The sequence below is a fragment of the Trichechus manatus genome, unplaced genomic scaffold (genome assembly GCF_000243295.1).
Source record: "Trichechus manatus latirostris isolate Lorelei unplaced genomic scaffold, TriManLat1.0 scaffold00220, whole genome shotgun sequence".
NCBI classification, from domain to species: Eukaryota; Metazoa; Chordata; class Mammalia; order Sirenia; family Trichechidae; genus Trichechus; species Trichechus manatus.
The window spans coordinates 683187-692074 of NW_004444156.1; the positions used below are offsets into that span (position 1 = coordinate 683187).

Below are 8888 nucleotides of genomic sequence, written 5' to 3' on the forward strand. Positions count from 1 at the left end.
CAGGGAGACAATACAGAATGCAAAATGGACTAAGAATATAACCTGTTATTTCATGAATTTGACTGGACTAAGCTGGTCTGTTTTATGTGGAAGATGTGGACATCGTTCAGAGGAAGGGACCAAAGATGCAGAACAAAACTGTACTAACTTTTCCAGCCTTCCATAAACTGTTTCCATTCCTTTTTCTGTTCATTCTAGATATTATAACAGAACCTATACAAATCAAAGACTGTCTTTCAAGTAGTACTTCTTTAATATCATTAACTATAAACACTAAAACATGATATAAAATGGTTAGTACACAATCATTGCCCAGTTTCTCAACTCCAGCATTTCAAAGTCATTCTGCTGTATTTCTCTGGACTCTCAAGGAACAGATACCTGACTTTGACAAACAATGTTTACAGAGCAAACTTACACATAAATTATTTTTAACAAGGGTCTGTGCCGACAAATATAAAAGAAGAGAATACCAAGAAAGAAACAGACAAAGCAAACAAAACCACTGTTTCTCAATTCCACCAAGACTGCTTCCCCTATGATTCAGCAGATGATAAAAAATGAGAAACAGAATTACTGTGGCAAAGACAAGTTGCCTTGTGTGTTGGGATGGGAAAACAAAAACACAAAGAAATGGATCAAATCGCTCGGGTAAATGAGTTTTCACATTTCCAAGAAACAACGAAAGCAATTCCGCAGGAATTAGTGAGGGACTTCAAATATCCGTGAGACATAATGGGCCAAACTTCCAGAAAGGGAAGAAGCAACAGAAAATGCTCAGAGAATCATCTGAGTTCCTTCATTGAGGAAGTAAATTGTACAAACGGAATGAAAAAAAAAAAGGAAATTGTGTGGAATGTCTGTACTGAGACCTCAATAAGTCACTGCCAGATGAAGAAATTCACTTCAGCCTAATCAGAAGGGTCCCAAGTGCTAAATAGAAAAAAGGCAAAGACGGGGCTAGCTGCTTTGGAATTAAGCACATCCGAGAGCAAAATAAAAGCATCACTGTAATAACATTAGCACATCATAGAATCTTCAAGCTTCTAGATGCCTAATGTACAGGTACAAAGGATAAATATAAAACAATTTCAGTCTGAGAGAGGAGAACATTTATGAAATAAAGGAAGTATGTAAGCATTAGAAGATGTAGCACGAACTGAGCACGCAGACAGAATGGACAATAGCTCAGAAAATGTGTTAGCGACCCTGTAGTCCAATCCTCTCATTCTGAACCTGAGGGAACAAAGAAACAGAGAGGGTAAATGCTCTTAAAAAACCCATTACTCATCCTGGGTCAAGGCGACAGAAAATAATGGCGCAATGTTCACATTCAGTCTGAGACCGATTGTAAATGTTTAGTGTAAACCAACAAAAATGCAAACACACAAAAGAGTGAAGTGCGTGGATGCTTTTCCTTTCAAAATTAAGAGACTTTTTAAATTCTTTTAAAATATTTATCCCTTCAAGAAAATAATAGTCTTATTTCTTTAATAAAAACACAAAGATTTAAAAAGCATCTATTTTACTAAAAAAAAAAAAAGTTGCCATCTAGTTAGTTCAGACTCATAGTGGCCCCAGGTGTGTCAGAGTTGAACTGCATCCTGTAGGGTTTTCAATGGCAGTGATCTTTCAGAAGCAGGTTGCCAGGCCTTTCTTCCAAGGTACCTTACCAACCTTTCAGTTTGTACCCGAGTACTTAAACCATTTCTGCCACTCAGGGACTCCTCTATTTCACTTAGCATAGGGAAATATCATATGATTCAAACTTAAAATATGAGTAAGATCAAAAGAGCATACAGTTTGTTTGGGTCATAATAAACACCAATCTCCAGGTTGACCTTGACTATCTATAATAATAACAACAATAGAAATACCTTGTGTTTTATGATTCCCATCCCATCACCCTAGATAAAAACGAGGAGACACTGACCTAAAGTGTGTCAGATTTACCTGGGCTAACACCACTGTTTTATTCTTAGATACTTCCTTTATTATCTTTCAACCAGAAGACACAATTGTGGAGGTCCTTGAAAATCCCCGTAGACTCTAGGGGAATTTTCCTTTTGGGTTTGGTGAGGCTAAGTGCGTGACTCTGAGACGCCAAAGGAAAGAGTCCTCTGCTTTGCAAAGACCTTTGTCTCCCTCACCTCCACTTCCATAGCTCATCCAATGCGGCTCCAGCCCCTGTAACGGTAAGCTCACATTAACCAAGCCTGACCTTTCTGCATGGTCCATAAACTTCCCTCTAGTCTATTCATCCCATCTCACATACAATTAGACACCTGTCTCAGCCCCATCGTCCATCACTCCTGTGTATCCACCTTCCCAGTGTTTCTGGTTCATTGCCGACTTTGTTCCATTCTACGAGTCCTTCTCTTTCTGTAACAACCCCTTTGATAAAGAACAGATCTTAGCCCCATCCTCACTTGCCAATAAGTCCCTTACTGAGACTCTGGCTTACCTGACTCTCCATATCCAAGCATCTTGGAATATTTTTGCCAGCCACCAACCTGCTCTCCCTATTTACTCTAAGCCAGTTACTGGTCAACAGGTGGCCAAATTCCTTCTCCCTGGTGAATTCTGCGCTAGTTTCAACTTGAGCTTTTGGAGCACGGACTCACTGCACAGCAGAAGGAAGTGAGATTAGGAGAGATTTGCTAAGAATCAAGCATCTGAACCTCTCCACTTTGGGTCACATTAGACTAGCAGGTACCACTAGTAACCTCTCCACTTCATTTTGCAATTGTACACCTTAGAGCATTTTCCCAAGTCACAATACGTTATTCAAAATATTGCATACACAGATGATTCCATTCTCGCCTTCACTAAAAACCTACCTATTGTCCAGCACCACGGAAGAAATACTATTTCAGAAATGGAAGAGGATTTTTGTTTGTTTTAATGTTGCGGGGAAGTGTGCAACAAACTATTTGGACTTGTACGTGAAACAATTTCAGTGTTACCAGTGAACCAGCTGCTGTCGAGTACATTCTGACTCATGGCGACCCTGTGTGTGTCAGAATAGAACTGTGCTCCACAGGATTTCCAATGACTGATTTTCCGGAGGTAGAAGGCCAGGCCTTTCTTCTGAGGTGTCTCTCAGTGGACTTGAACCTCCACCCTTTAGGTTAGCAGTCAAGCGCCTTAACCTTTTGCACCACCCAGGAACTCCTTCAGTGTTACACGTACTGGAAGATCTATTTCAGAAGTATGCAAGTACCCTCACAACCAATTCAACAGTAACTTTGGAGCCATATTACTGATTTCCAATAAATGTCAGAGACCATATTTTTGCAAGATCTGACTGAGTGCGACTTACAACAATACCATTGGTCCTTATTATTGAGAGACACTATCTGTCTACCAAATACACCTCACTTTCTAAAGTCATAGGTTTCCTTTGACCTTATCCCTCCAACCAATGCCCAGATTGCTAGTTTATAAACAAAGGCTTTTTTGGGGCTATAATAAATATCCAGTGCTTCCCTTGGGACTACTTAAACTATATTCATTCAACCCAGAGAGGCTTGAGACAGAGAGGTACTAAAGGACAACATAATTGATATAGTAGAAGGAGAACTAGCACAAAGCCAAGAACGAATGTCATAGAGATAGATATGCACGATTAAAAATTTTTTTAAAAGTCCAGATTTTATGGTAACATTAATAGTAAATAGGAATTTAACAACTACTAAATGGAAGAAAGTATAGATTTAATAAGTGACATAGAGAGTTGATGATTCTCTATGAAGAGAATAATCTTATAACCTAAAAGAAAATTATAGTAGCTGCAAAGTAGCATGAGTATAAAAAGCACATAAGACAATCCTAGAACAAAGTATATGTAAGATGTCTGTGAGTACAGAGCATATAAAAAGAGAGTCAGCATTGTGTTGTTAAAAGAATACAGGACTCAGTTCACAGGACCTCAATTTCTAGACCTCGGTTTGTTGCTTACATAGACGCGGTACATTTGGCAATTCACTCAGCAGCTACTTTGCCTGTTATATGTGAATGATGTCATGTGTTATGCCTCGTTTCAGCACTGTAACAAAAGAGTAAAATTAGTGAGTGATATTATGATACTGTGAGGAATATAAAGTATTATGTAAATCTATATTTCAATTATTACTTCAGCAAATTAATGATAATAATAATAATACTTTTTTCTTATCAGAATCAAAATCTAATAATGCAGGACTATTGTGATATGCCCTTGTCAATTCTCCAGCAGGAATTCTGTTTTTAGATTCCAACCCAATCAACCCTCTCAGAGGGAACTGTGCTTCCTCATAAAAATGGAATTTCCTTGGCTGAGTTATTCTTCAGAGAGATATAGTTTTCTTCTTATTATGGGCATATATTAAAGGGACAATACAGTCTGGAAAATTTTATTCTGGGAGCAAAAGACTGAAAATTTATGTACAGACTAAAAGAAGTGAGAAGCACAGCCTACGCTTGCATATTACAAAATCCCACATGCTGAGAATTTTGAGCATGTTCCCAAATCTGATCCTGGTCCCACATAAAGAACATTACACCTGTGACAAAGTATCAACCAGGACATCACACAGGATGGAGGCACCTTCAACACCCACTTCTCACTTACCAACATGGTTAGGTTCTAAAGAACAAGTCATTATGCAAAAATGAAGGATGACCACATCAGATCACAAAATGGAGGACGACTACAACATTACATAACTGCCAGATTACATCATTGTATAACTGCCAAATTACATCATTATATAACTGCCAAGCCACTGAGAATCATGTCCCAACCAAGTTAACACATAGCTTCAACCACGATAGCCAGTGTTCCTCTTGCATTACCCTTTGGCGTTCGTTACTGTCAGATGTACGTTGTTAACGTGCAAAATAGTCGGATAGTAGATTTTTTACTATTGTCGTAAATGTGCAATGTCAGATAATGAGATAGTCAATAAGTGAGAAGTAGGTGTATACACAAATACAACCAACCCAACACTGCAGATGATAGTTCTTTTTCCATAAATTCAAGTATGCACTGATGTTGATGTACTCTTTTCACTAAGGAGAAGTATGGTATCATTTTTATTTTACTGTATTTTTGCTTTTCACCTTGCCTGACAAATAATCTGGGGATGTTTATAATACAATTAAAAGTACAACTGCTAATTGATTTTACAATTTGTGTCAGCACAGGTGAAAATGAAGCACGTTAAAAATTGTATTTTGTTAAAATCAACAGTGCCTTTTAGTTTAACACGGTGGAGTGAATATATGAGTTTATTTCCCAAAATCCCACTATAATGAGAGAATGAGCGGGGGATTAAGCCCAAAAGAGATATGAATGGGAAAGGAATGTTAGCAGATATGATGTAAAAGGGATGTTTATGCCTGGAAAACAGAAGGATACATTGCAACTTAGTTAGCTAACCAGATAAAATTGAAAGCTAAGCAGCAGTCAAGAGGAAAAGATTTTTTCAACAAGGCAAAACATTTTGTGTCACAGAACCCTGGAATGACTCAGGTACCGGGGAAACCAGTTACTTCTGAAGGCCGGGATACAGGGGAAGGGCTGGAAACGAAAGCATTTGTTCAAAGTCTGGTTTGAGAAGCAAGTAAACTCCCAGATTCTCTTCTCGTTTTTTGTCTATCACTCTGGCAGTAGACTGGGCTGGTGGTCATAGCCACGGTAATAGAAGAGGGGAACAAACATAAAGGCAGGTATAAATGAACGTCTATATACTGAAAAGTGTGATCAAGGAGACCATTTCCTCTTTTTTGGCTCCAAAATTGCTGAAAGCAAGAAAGAAGTGTCTCAAGCAAGAGAATCTAGTATTCCTTGCTGGGGAACTTGCCCATTCCATGATTAAAACCTAGAGCTCGCTTTGACAACACACATACCAAGAGAACAACCTATAGATACTGATATTTGGGAGTCCAGGAACAGTGTCTGAAGGCATAAAGAAAGAAAAAAATAATAAATGGATGACCAAAGGAAGGAAGGCAGGAAGGGAAAAGAAACTGAGAGGTTACCCATATTGGAAGTTATGGCGTTGTTTGGTGCCATGGAGTCGGTTCCGACTGATAGCAACCTTATGCATAATGCAACAAAACATGGCCCAGTCCTGCGTCATCCTCACACTCATTGCTATGTTTGAGCCCACTGTTGCAGCCACTGTGTCAATCCATCTCATTGAGGGTCTTCCTCTTTCTCGCTCACCCTCTACTAAGCATGATGTCCTTCTCCAGGGACTGGTCCCTCCTGATAACATGTCCAAAGTACATGAGACATAATCTCACCATCTTCGCTTCTAAGGAGCATGCAGGTTGTTCTTCTTCCAAGACAATATGTCATTTGATTTCCTGACTGTTGCTTCCACGGGCGTTGACTGTGGATCCAAGTAAAACGAAATCTTTCAATATTTTCACAGTTTATCATGATGTTGCTTATTGGTCCAGTTGTGGGGATTTAAGAATAAATAAATAAATATAAGAGAAAAGAAACTGAGGGGTTACCTGTATTGGAAGTTGTACTCTGTCTAAATCCACTTTATGGGATCAGTGTACCCATCTTTCAGCTGATGGATGCTAAAGGCAAATATTTATTCCCTCCTGAGGAGAACTGTTCTTGGGCAAGAGGAAGGCCCCATGACCTGGAGACTGCAAACTCCACACACACCCACCTCGTTCCCCTGCGGGTAACTGTCTTCTCAGAGGTAACTCTGCTCCAGTTCTCTCCATGGGACTCAGGCTCAACCTAGACCCCAGGTGAAAGATTATATCCGTGCTTATTCCCTGTCCAAGACCATGCTACTCCCATCACCCACCTTGTCCTAAGAGCACTTAAGAAATTGCATGCATTCAAATCCCTTTCGCAGGCTCTATTTCTGGGGAACTTGAACTAAGACTTTATTTGATCTATTTAAATATATTAAGAAGAGATTTACATCTCTGACAGTTTGGGAATAGGTTCCTATGAAAACAACAATAAAAAAAAGAGGCAATGATTAAACCTCTCAGGAAACAAATACTTGCAGAAGGAAAAAAATAAAATATGATCATATTGCCCTATACGACTTTACTATGGATAAACGCAAAACATTCATTTAACTAAATATATGAGATAATGATATTGGACAGATAGAAGAAGGCAATAGTTGCATTGGTAATAGGAGCAAGAAAATGAAAGAAGCAACCTTTGTTTCCCATATAAATAACTCAAGCAATAACACCTAGAAGTAGACCAAACTACAATAAATGACAGTTATTTTAGAAATACAGAAATTTATAGATATCAGAAGATATTTGATATTAAAAGATATTAAAAGGTTTGCACGTGGCTGCCTTAGTAGAGGAAAAAAGATGAGGCAAATTAATTCTACTTTTAAGTCTTGTAGAACTGGTTGATTTTTAAAATGTTACATTTATTTGCTAAAATATAAATTCATGTTCAACATCTATCTGCTTATGAAAAAGTATATACTAATTTTAGAAAATTCAATGAAGTATGAAGAAGAATATCGAAATGACCAGTATTGTCAACACCCAATCAGAGATGATTATTTTCAACATTTTTAATGGATCTGCCCAGTCTTATTCCTTCTCTTCTATTTTATTTTTTATAATTTTAATTATTCCATAGATGTAATTGTCTATTATTTAATATTACATCCTATGCATTTACTGACATTATTACTTTTATCAGCACATTTTTATAATATTTCATCATAGGAATTTTATAATGCATCCCTCTCTTTTTTGTATATTTACAAAATTTATTCTACTTCTCTATAATAAATAATGCGTGATGCACTTATTATAAACATAAAGGGTTTTCTATATTCCTGATTACTGTCCATGGCTTTTAATGTGCAAGTATCCATTGACTGTCATCCTCACATCTATCAGTCTGCAGGAATTTTCACACCTGAAATCATCTCAACCAAAATTTGCCCCAATAAAACAATCTGGAGAAACTGTAGGTTTCATTATAATGAGATGTTACCTATGTAAATGATTTTCCAGGTCTTTGGTTTTAGCAGTTAACCATCTCCCTCTGGGAAACTTTTCACCTTCTACTACATCTTCAAGATCTCCCCAGTGAGCACTAACACAAATAAGGCATTCATTTTTCTTCCTGACTTTGCCTCTTCTGTCACTGAATTCATTTCAATTTCTCTCAAGGGGCTTATAACCTTCCTTCCCTGTCTTCTCAATTCACATATATTTATGAAACTGTAAATTTTTTTTCACAAAACATGCATTCTTCTTGCAGGTCTACTTATGATTTAATTTATGTCTTGTTCTGCATTGGTAATATAGATTTAGATTTCTTCTATACTTTCTCATTTTGTACATTTGTGTTTTTCCCTAGATATCCACCATGTTCGCTTCCTTCTTCAACTCATCTTTATTAACAATACCACAATGTTTTAACTCCCAATGAGTAAATAGCAACAATATCTTGAGTCTTAACTATATGTCAGGCATCTATTAAATATTTTTTTAATCTTTCTTTTTTTTAATATGGAGCACTTCGCGAATTTGTGTGTCATCTTTGTGCAGGGGCCATGCTAATCTTCTCTGTATTGTTTCAATTTTAGCATATATGCTGCCGAAGCGAGCACCATCTATTAGGTTTTTCAAATATAATACTTCATTTTTTCTTTGCTATACCCCTTGTAAGTTAGACATTACCGTTTTTCAAATAAAATCAAGTAAAGTGGAAATTTTTATTGCCATTCTATGCTTAAGTGACTACTTTTCCATCTGATTTTCTCACTGCCTGAGCTAAATTCTTGTAGGAGTTAATTAGCAGTACTTTGAAAATCACCTGATTCTGACTATCTAGTAGTCAAATACATAGCTGAAACAATGGACTCAAACGTACCAATAAT

At 37.3% G+C, this 8888-nt stretch overlaps 1 non-coding gene across 1 annotated transcript; it reads right to left on the reverse strand.

The window, feature by feature from the left end:
• Positions 1-8511: 8511 nt before the first annotated feature.
• Positions 8512-8618, reverse strand: LOC111822864 (U6 spliceosomal RNA). Its single transcript, XR_002825959.1, has one exon. It is a non-coding gene; the product is annotated as a U6 spliceosomal RNA (small nuclear RNA).
• Positions 8619-8888: the final 270 nt, after the last annotated feature.